Genomic DNA, 10,652 nt, shown 5'->3' on the forward strand with positions numbered 1-10,652 from the left:
ATCACGAATCAGGAGTTTGAGACCAGCCTGGCCAACATGGTGAAATCCTGTCTCTACTGAAAATACAAAAATTAGCTGGGCGTGGTGGTGGGCACCTGTAATCCCAGCTACTCGGGAGGCTGTGGCAGGAGAATCGATTGAACCCAGGAAGTGGAGGTTGCAGTGAGCTGAGATCGCACCATTGCACTCCAGCATGGGCGACAAGAGCAAGACTCTGTCTCAAAAAAAGAGAAGGAAACTGCACACTTTTTGCGAGTGGCTGTGGTTCTTCTGTCTGGCTGGCAGCCACTAGACTCTCTCCCGTACAAGTGAGCCCCAGTAAAACCCCATGTCTTGTTCACTGGCTCTGAGTCTCCTCTTTGGCCTCTTGAACCTGGTGCCATCCTCACTGGCGTCAATAGGGGTCTGCCGCAACACCTGGACACTACCTTGAAATAATTTTTTTTTTTTTTTTTTTTTTTTGAGAGAGAGGTTTTCTTTTTTTTCCCCCGCGGGTGGGGAAGCGCGGGGTGGGCGCTCTCCACCACCCCCGCCTCCTGGGTTCAGGCAATTCTCCTGCCTCAGCCTCCTGAGTAGCTAGGATTACAGGCATGCGCCACCATGCCCAGCTGATTTTTTGTATTTTTAGTAGAGACGGGGTTTCACTATGTTGACCAGGATGGTCTCGATCTCTTGACCTCGTGATCCACCCGCCTCGGCCTCCCAAAGTGCTGGGATTACAGGTGTGAGCCACCGCGCCCGGCCTACCTTGAAATAATTTTAGTGAACTGGCTCGCAATCACAGCAGAGCTGGATGAGTTAAGTGGGGTCAATTATTGGTGAGGACTTGCACAGAGGCCTCCAATGTTCCCTGGACACCCTCCCCGGGATTAAAAAAAAAAAAAAAAATCCTCTGACATTCTTCAGTTCTCTCAGGTGGGACAGAGGCCCCAAGCAGGTGGTGCAGTTGGGTGTCCAGGTTGGAAAAACAAGCAGATTCAGACAAGGCTTCATTGTTAAGGAGAGTCTGACACTTTGACCATTAAATCAAAACCAAGCAAAACAAAATACTTACTGCCTTGTCTTATCTTAGAAAGGGGACAGTGGGAAGGGCCCTGGGCTGGGTGTTGATCCCAGCCCAACCAGAGCCAGTCTCAAAGATCTGGCCTCAGGTGGCTGGGGCAGGGAGTTTAGGGTGTCGGTCCAGCCCAGCGTCAGGTATGGTACGGGTGCTTGCCATGTGTGGCCTCGTCTGGCCTCTGTGGCCCTTTCAGAGAGATCGCTGTTATTGTCATTTTTCAGAGGAGGAAACCGAGGCTCTGAGAAGACATGCAGGAAGCAGCTGCATGCTGGAACCCAGGTTAACTGGATTACCAAGTCTTTCCACTCCCCTCATCTCTGCAGGGAGGGAGGTCCTGCGGGGAAGGGGCAGCCCCGGAAGGAATGAGCTTCTTGTCCTGGGGATATGCAAGTATCATCTTGGGACACTGTGGGAAGCAGGCTGCAGAGGACAGCTCTCAAGCTGGAATCACCAGGGGAGCTTCAACAATTACTGATGCCTGGGTCTTGCCCCAGAGGTTGTGGGGCCTGCAGGACTTTTTTTTATTCTTTCTTTTCTTTTTTTTTAGAGATGGAGTTTCGCTCTTGTTACCCAGGCTGGAGTGCAATGGCGCGATCTCGGCTCACCGCAACCTCCGCCTCCTGGGTTCAGGCAATTCTCCTGCCTCAGCCTCCTGAGTAGCTGGGATTACAGGCACACGCCACCATGCCCAGCTAATTTTTGGTACTTTTAGTAGAGACGGGGTTTCACCTTGTTGACCAGGATGGTCTTGATCTCTTGACCTCGTGATCCACCTGCAGGACTTTTAAAAGTTTCCCAGATGATTCTAATGTGAAGCTGCCCTTCCCACCTCTGAAAATCCCCAGCCCCATACCTTTCTAAGGAAAGAGGGGATTTATTACCATGACCCCATTTTACAAAACGCGCAGAAGTCAAGCAAAATATAAAGGTGTTCTCAAGGCTCCACAGCTAGCAACAAATCGAGGGAGCATGAGGGGTTCCCTGATTTCAGACCGCCCATGGGGTGAGCTCCTTCAAGACACTTGAAGGGTCCCAGCTCCCTTGTCAGTGGGAGAGAAGTTTCTCTTTGAGCCTCCTGGGTGGGAGGGTGAGACACATTCTTCATGGCATTTTTTTAAAAGAGTCCACTCGTTCAAAAGCTAAACAGCTGCAGGATTAACGCTGGAAGACCCCTCTGCTTGCTGGCGTGCCTTGGGAGCAACAAGATAAAAGAACTCAAAGCAGGCCTGTTTATCATTTTCTGTAGGAGATTTGGTCACAAGCCTAGGAAGAGCTGGGCCTCTCAGACCAGCAGCCCACACTTCCTCCCCACCTGCCTTTTCACCTTCCTCATGCCCTGAAAGCAGAATGTCACAGATGGAGAGACGGTGTGGGGTGGTGGGAAGTGAAAGGCCTGTGGAGTCCAGTGGTCCTGGGGTCTGCCCAAGCTCTTCCCCTTGCCAGCTACCTTTGGAGAGGAGCTACTCCTCTCTCAGCCCGTTCAGTGCTGACCTCACAGCGGTCCAAACTCAGCAACACCAGCACCACCTCCAGGAAACCTTTCCTGACTCCCTCCCCAGCTGGCGCTGGGCAACCCCAGGCCCCTGGCCTTCCCTGTCACATTCTGTATTGTCACTGCTTCTGTGTCCTCCCATCCCTACCAGGCTGTTCATTCATTCATTCCACAGAGCAGCTGCCCTCTGCCTGGGATTCATTCCAAATGCCTTTCCCAAGCACCTGTTTTCTCTAAGATCTCCTGCTAGCTGCTGGAGATACAGATCCTAACAGCTAACCTGCACTGAGTGCTCATTATGCGCTGGGCATTTTTTTTGAGTGCTTTACATGTATAATTCATTTCATCCTCACAACTCTAAGATGAAGATGCTATAATTATCCCCATTTGACATAGGGGGAACTAAAGCCCAAAGAGGTTAAATCACTTGCCAAGTCATTTAGCCCTACTCTGTGCCACCAGCCACAGATGCTGATGGGCCCAGCCCCTGCCTCAAGAGCCTACTTGTTACAATTTGGAAGTTCTGCATCTATGTGTTTGCTTGTTTAAAGCTGTTCCCCCACAGACTAGAATCTCCAACAATGTTACATTTTGGTTGGATGTGTGTGTGCGCTGGAGGGTACAGTGGAGGAGACCAAATACATGCTGCTTCCCTTTAAGGAAGAACTCACACTCTCTGCCCAGCATCTGCTAGCTGGACACCAGATGGCTCCTCCCACCTGGGTCATTTCTGCTATGGAAGCCTGAGAAGAAGACTCAAGTCGTCAGTTCAGTCCTGCTCCCTGCCTGAACCTAGCTCAGGACCTTCCAGGCCAACAGTGCCTGCTTACACACCACTGTTCATAGGGAAAGTGGTGGGAATTGTGTCTCTGCAAACCCCAGCTAAGTCCCCCTAGGGGAAGCCTCCCTGCCACCTGGCATGCCCTCCCTCCTGCCATCACCCACTGGACTCTTCCATCAGTTTCTTACTGAGTCACTCATTCACAAAGCCATCAAGGGGATGGGCAAGAGGACTCATGCTGATGGAGTACTCACCTGTGTGCTAGGCCTGGACAGGCATCTCACTTTCTTCATCTCATTTAATAAGTTATTATCAGCCCCAATTTACAGGGAAAAAAGAGAGGCACAAAAGTTGAGCAAGGGGAGCTTGCACTGCCTCCCTTGGCCCAAGGGGTGCAGCTCTGTGCCAGGCACGCTGCTGGGCACTCAGCAGGATGGGAGGATTGGGGGGCACAGAATCTAGTTTTGACAAGCCAGCAAAGGAAGCAGACCAAGCAGAACCCCAATCCACAGACCATAGTCAGTGAGCAGAGGGCCGTGGCTCAGCAGCAGAGGAGGCCTGAATTCCACCTGCATGGGAGGAGTCCTGGAAGCTTATAGAAGGCGGCATCTTTGGGCCTGGTTGGACTCCTTACTGCTCTTTCCCATGGTCACAGCAGGAGAAAGGGCAAGCCTTGGCCTCAAAGCTCTGGTGCCCAGTGTGTGTTTGCCACCACCCCAAAGGGGGCAAAGGGAGGAGAAGCTGGCTGCCCTGCCAGTGACCCCGCTGTGGCCCGGCCAGCCTGCCTCCAGTCCTGCCAACCTGGCCTGGCCCAGCCAGCTCCCAATCACAGGGTCTTCTCTGCCAGCTAATGACCATGCTGTCTGCAGCTCAGGCCACCACCCTCCTTCGGGCAAGGCAGCAGCTACCCACAGAGTCTGCTGGCCCAGACAGCAGCCAGGCCAAAAATCACAGCTGCCTGTCACATCATATCCTCTGGCCCTGGTGCTGTGGTCTCCTCCTCCTCCTTCCAGGGTCACGAAGGATGCTGTAGAAAGCTGGGGCTACAGGGGAGCTCAGACCTCACCCTGCTTCCCCTGGACATGAGCACACCGGACCCCAGAGAGGGGCCAACTCATCTCAGGTCACACAGCCAGCCAGCCAGCCTGTGCACAGCCTAGGGCCCACATCCTTCCTGGGCCCCATGCTCAGTCCATTGCCCTTCCTTAGCCTTGAGAAAAAGCCTTGTCCAGGCTTTTCACACGCAAAGTATGCTTTCGAGGTACTTGTGTGGAAGTGAGACAGGACATCTTCTAAGCACAGATTTACAATTCAAACAAATGCAGCTTGGCTCCCTGATCCCTACCTCCAAGCTGCGTGAGCTTGGGCAAGATCAGGTACCTCTCTGAGCCCCAGTTTCTAGGGGATAACAGTAGCTACCTCAGGGAGTTTGTGTGAACAAGAGTGTCTATAAAGCATTTAGCACATTGTCTGGCTCATAATAAGTACTCAGGAGTATCTGTTACTGTTGATATCATCACTGTAGTATTGTGTGGATACATTTTACAAACTGCAAAATGTTATGGATGGTAGGTATTATTTTTTACTATTACTGTTGAGCGTTAAAGATTCAGAGGGGGCATAGCCAGAGAGTTGGGTAATCCAGGAATGTTTCTGAGGGAATTTATGACCTGAGTCAGGTCTTGACAGGTGGGGAGATGAGTGGAAAAGAGGCAGGGATGGCGGTTCTGATGGGAGGAACCACAAGCAAAGGGGCTGCGATAGGGCCACATGTGGTGTGTTTAGAAGACAGTGCAGAGCAATGAGCCAGAGGGCAGGGCAGAGGCTATGGTGGGCATGGACCTGAACATAACTAGGGCCTGATCTTCATCTTACAGGTGGTAAGGAGCCATAGAGGCTTCTAAATGGGGCTCCATTAAGCTTTGTGAAATGTCAGTTCTGTCCAACGTTCAAGGCCCTCTCCCATCTGAGCTTTTATCCCTCACTAACTCCACCAAGCCAGCCTCCTCGCCCTAAGTTCTCCCTGCCTCTTGGTTTACCACGCCATCCCACCTGCCCCGCCACTAGCCCACCCATGATTCACACTCACAATGAGGCACTCCCTTGTTGAGTGCCTATAGTGTCATGTGTTTCACACATGTGACCTCAAGATCATCCGTAACAGCCCTGAGAAGTGGACATCACAACCCTCATTTCACAGAGGAGGAAATGGAGGCCTGATGGGGTCAGGTGTCTTGCCCATGCTCTCACGGTGAGAAGGTGACACAGCCAGGATTCATTCTTGGAGGGATGTCAGGACCTCACCCTCCACTTAGAGCAAGTGACCTCTAGCTCCTGCTCAGACAGCCACCTCCCTGACAAAGCCTTCCTGGTTGCCCCAGTCCTCAAGGGCCTCCCTTCTACCCCTTTCTACCCTCTACCCCCCTTACCCCTCCCCCTCACCACCTCTCTGGAATCCGAGGCCCACTTGATCCTAGCTCAGCTAGCCTGGTTCCCAGTGTCACCTGTGGGACTATCTGGCCCCCAAAAGGAGAGATAGGACATCATCAACCCCAGCTCTCTCCTGTTGGGGGCCAGATGACACTTTCTCCCTGTCCTATCCTGCCTGCCCCCCCAATATCCAAGACTGCTAACAGCACTAGACAGGAGCCCCCACCTCCTCTGGTGGGGTTCAGAAACTCACTGAGCATAGAGCTATTTCCAGAGCCTGCCCCCAGCTGAGGGGAGTAATAAATTATTCACTGCAGCTTGGTGCCTAGGGAGGTCAGACAATGGGCGGGATGGAATGGACACTAGGTCCGGGCACCACAGCCGTGCCAGCAGGAAGCCAAAGGAGGGAGCAAGAATCCAGAGCCCCATGCCAGTGTCCCCAAGCAGACTGATTCCAGAGGCTATGAGACTAGGGGAGTGTGACCCACAACACAGCCTGAGCTGAGCAAATTTAGGTCTCTGAGCCCGCAACCAGATCCTGCGTTCTAATCTAAGACAAGTCTGAGAATTTCCCCAGACTTCCTGATCAAACTTAAGCTTCCTTTTCTTCACAGGGATGGAAATGGATATTTGGCCAGGCATTGCATCTTTGTAGCTCAGTTAGTCCTCACAACAACTTGCTAAAGGAGGTATTCTAATTTTACAGGCTCAGAGGGATGAAGTGATTTGCTCAGTGCCACTCAACTAGTGGGAAGCAGAGCAGACTCACGCCCACCTGGTCTGTCTGATTTACCACTGTCTGGGGCTCACCAGTTACTGTGGCACAAGGCTACCGCTTTGCCCGTCTGGGTAACTTCCAGGGCACCTGGTATGCAGTTGGCACTTAAACGGTTCTGCAAGCAAACTCAAAGGCCCTGAGTACGTGGTTTTGCCTCTCTGAGCTTCAGTTTCCCACACAAGACTGAGCCATTAATAACCTGCCCAATCTTGGCAAGTACAACATACCCCTTAACACTTGACAGCTGGAGGCAATGGACCCATTAACTGAGCAGGTAACACACAGCCTGCCATAACCCATTTTAAGATGGCATTTGGAACCATGGATGCATCAAGAGGTCCCAAGCAACTCCACAACCCTCCTCTGCTCCACTCCAGGTTCCAGGCTCTCTCCACATTATGAAAGGAGCTCACAGGTGTGAAATCATTCCATCAAAGAGCTTTGTTTAGATATAGGGATTATTGTGAGGATTTGACTCCCTGGATGGAGTTAGGAGGTAGAGGGAATCCCAAGCCCCTCAGTCACCTTCTCTTTTGGGTTCCCCCAACCCCTCAACCCCCAGGGATTGAGATTCCAGACTTCCACTGACCTCTCACCACCCTCCTCCACCTTCCAAGGTGGTTTCCCCTTGACTCCTAGGAGTTGGGCACATCAAGAGTTAACTAGTCCTAGCCAAGGCCACAGGGCCAGACCAAGGCCATATCCCCTCCCCCTCCCCACACAGAACAAGAGCCCACAGAGTCCATGCCACGGGCTCTTTCACAACACCCCTCTCCCTACATGCCTCAGTGGCAGCAGCATCCCCAGCCTGGGAATCAAGACACCTGGGACTGTGCCCCAGCCCTGGCAGCCCCCAGCCTTGGGACCTTGAGCAGGCCCCTCCCTTCCTGGGCAGAGGTATCCTGCAGGTTCCCGTGCCATGGAGAGAATGAGGTTGGACCTCCCATTTGGGCCAAAGGCTATGGTGGGGCTGCAGGCATTCCTTGGGGTCCCAGCACCAGCCACACTGAGTCTCACCACAGCCTCATACATGATGGCCCAGATCTCACATCAGGGATAGGGAAAGCCCCAGCCACCTATCCAGAAGATCCTAACTAGGAAGGAGTGTGGATACCTTGAAGGATGCTCAGGAAGGTTTTCTCAAGTCTACTACTGGCTCAAGGACTTACTGGTTTTAGGACCAGACAATTGACACTCCCCTCAGGTGGGCCTCAGTGTCCCCATTAGTAATGTGAGGGGGGTAAGCCAAGTGAGCCCCATCTCCAGCCACCCCAGAGGGGCCACATCACCAGCTCTGAGGGACCCTTACTTGGGGATCTCTGCAGTGAGTTCACCAACAGATAAGCACACCTCAGGACCTCCAGAGTGTCTTAGAGACCCTGGAGTCTGACACACAAGGACCAGGAGCTGCTGCTCTCACATCCTGGGCACACAGGGAGGCAAGCTTTGGAACTGGGAAGCTTCCCACCTCTGCCCTCAACTCTGGGTCACCTTTCCTAGGGGGTGACATGGCCAGGGAGCGGGAGGCAAGAAGCCACTTCCTCAGCCTTAGGATCCGCGCGCAAATGCTCTGCTTCTTCCCCCTCTATCCTCTCCCGCTTCCCCAGTCTCTTCCCCGCAGTGAAAAGAGAAGGTCATTCAGCCCCGTTAAGCCTCAGTTTCCCCATCTGCAAGCGCCGATAACAATACACAACACCTATTACAGGAGCAGCAGTGAGCCTTAGGCGGGGCAGGTCGCGGACCCGCACACAATGGGCGCTCAATAAGTGCCGGTTTTCTCTTTCCCCTCCCCTTCCCGCGCCCCCTCCCAGCTAGTTCCAGCCTCTGCCTGTCCTCCCCACCGACAATCCCTCCGCTGCCCCCCGCGCTGCTGCGATGGGGTCGGGGACCGCTCCTGTCCCGCATCCGGGGCTCTCACCTGCAGCCTTGGCTCTCGCGGACCGCCGGGACAGAAGGGGTCCCCTGTGTTATCTTCGGGGCAGGCGCTGAGTCCCTCGCCTGAGGAGGGAGGAAGCGGGCAGCCTGGGCTCGCGGCACCAGCCCGGCGGTTCGGTCCGATTGTCCTGCCCGCCTAGGACCCCTCACGGAGCGCACGACCCGGCCGGGGATTCCCGGCGCTCGCGCGGTTCCAAGTCCGAAGCACTCGGGCGGAGGCCACTGAAGGTTGGGGTCTCGTGGAGCCAGAGGCGGGGGGCGTCCGGGGTCCCGCACACCGGAGTCGAGGGCCTGGGGCCACCCTGCGCTAGACCCGGGGCGGGGGCTCCGACCCTCACTGACGGAAAAGCGCGGAGCGACCCCGCAACCACGGACCGCACCGCGGGGTTAGGAGAGTCCCGCCCCGGCGCAGCGGGTCAGGGCCGGGGCTCCGCGCGTCCCGGCCGCACACGCCGGACCGCTGGGCTGGGACCGGCAGGGCAGGGCAGGCGCCGGCGGGGAGGCGCGGCTGCCGGAGCCCCGCGGGGAAGTCTTTCCAGGTCCCGACTCCGCTCGCTCCGCAAAACGGGGCGGACCTCGGCGCGGCGGCCGACTCCCGGGCTCCCGGCCGCGGCTCCACTTCCTCCTCTTCCCCCGCTCGCTCCCCGCTCGCTCAGCAACGCGCCGCCGCCACCTCCGCTGTCAACCCCGCCGCCCACCCCCACCGGAGCCGCAGCCCGAGCGCAGCCGAGGCAGCGCCACCCAGCGCCCGAGCGCCCGAACGCCAGGCAGAGCGGCCCCGCCTGGAGTGGGCGGAGTCAGCAGAGACCCTGCCTCGGCCGGCTGCGGGCAGGGGCGGGGCGCACGCCGGCTCCCCTCCCCGGCCCCGCGTGGGGCCGCAGGAGCCAATCCGAGGGTGGGAGCCGAGCGGCGCCCTCCGAACGCAGACTCTACCTCGGAGAGGGCGGGGCGGACAATGGAGAGGTGCGGCTGCAGGAGGACAATGGCGGGGCTGGGGATTCGGAACTGGCCCAGCCGGGGAGGGGTTGGCCTCGGGACCCGGATGGAGGGAGAGGTGCGAGGGCTGGCTAGTCTGGGACGCGAGCACGGGGATTGCTGTGCTGGAACTGCGGGGGTCATGGGAAAGGAGCACTGGGCGGGGTCGGAAAAGAAGCTGGGGCGAGGCAAGGTGGAGGCGAGGGGGGATACTCGAGGGCGCGGTCCCAGGGATGCTGCAGCTTGCCCGCCGGGGTGGTGGGATGCCACCGTCACCTTGCTCCTCCCCAGTTTCTAGTCCCCGGCACTCAGAGGTGAGAGTTGGGCTGGGAAATGTTCATATTCCAGGAAGCGGTGAAAAATAAGTTTTTGGAAATAAGGAGTGAATTTGTCTTCCGCAAGTCTCCCTTCCCCGCACCCATCCCCGGGAGGAGCGTCGTGGTCAGTTTTAAAAATACAAACTCAGCCGGGCGCGGTGGCTCAAGCCTGTAATCCCAGCACTTTGGGAGGCTGAGGCGGGCGGATCACGAGGTCAAGAGATCGAGACCATCCTGGGCAATACGTTGAAACCCCGTCCCTACTAAAAAAAAATACAAAAAATTAGCTGGGCATGGTGGCACGTGCTTGTAATCCCAGCTACTCAGGAGGCTGAGGCAGGAGAATTGCCTGAACCCAGGAGGCGGAGGTTGCGGTGAGCAGAGATCATGCCATTGTACTCCAGCCTGGGTAACAAGAGCGAAACTCCGTCCCAAAAAAAAAAAAAAAAAAAATACAAACTCAAGAGCAGAGTTTTGTGAGGACACACACTTGGAATCGTGATGCATCTGCGGTCTGCTCCCGCCCCTTCCCACCCCGCACAGTCGGTGCAGGAGCCGTCTTTATTTATTTATATTTCTATTTTATTTTATTTTGAGACAGTGTCTCGCTCTGTGGCCCAGGCTGGAGTGTAGTGGCACGATCACGGCTCACTGCAGCCTCGAAATTCCAGGCTCAGGAGATCCTCTGGAGTAGCTGGGACTACAGGCGTGCACCACCACATCCGGCTAGTTTTTTTATTTTTTGTAGAGACAGGGTCTCACTATGTTGTTCAGGCTGGTCTCGATCTCCTGGGTTCCAAGATCCTCCTGCCTCGGTCTCCCAAAGTGTTGGGATTACAGGCCTGATCCCTACACTTGACCAAGGAACCATCTTCGGTGTGTCT

General features: G+C 55.6%; 1 protein-coding gene across 6 annotated transcripts in view; it reads right to left on the minus strand.

Annotated features, from left to right (window-relative positions):
* The window catches only part of GDPD5 (glycerophosphodiester phosphodiesterase domain containing 5), a 91,241-nt gene extending 82,037 nt beyond the window's left edge, over nucleotides 1-9,204 (minus strand). For 2 of the 6 annotated variants that reach the window (XM_032259096.1, XM_032259093.1), the window contains exon 1: nucleotides 8,460-9,169. The gene's annotated coding sequence lies outside the window, so the exon portion shown is untranslated. Of the gene's footprint in view, nucleotides 1-8,459 lie in introns of all 6 variants that reach the window. The other 4 variants (XR_004262939.1, XR_004262940.1, XM_032259097.1 and 1 more) reach the window with 4 other exon arrangements.
* Between the last annotated feature and the right edge of the window lie 1,448 nt (nucleotides 9,205-10,652).

Source organism: Sapajus apella, unplaced genomic scaffold (assembly GCF_009761245.1).
Source record: "Sapajus apella isolate SASKATOON/1434 unplaced genomic scaffold, GSC_monkey_1.0 scaffold106, whole genome shotgun sequence".
NCBI classification, from domain to species: domain Eukaryota; kingdom Metazoa; phylum Chordata; class Mammalia; order Primates; family Cebidae; genus Sapajus; species Sapajus apella.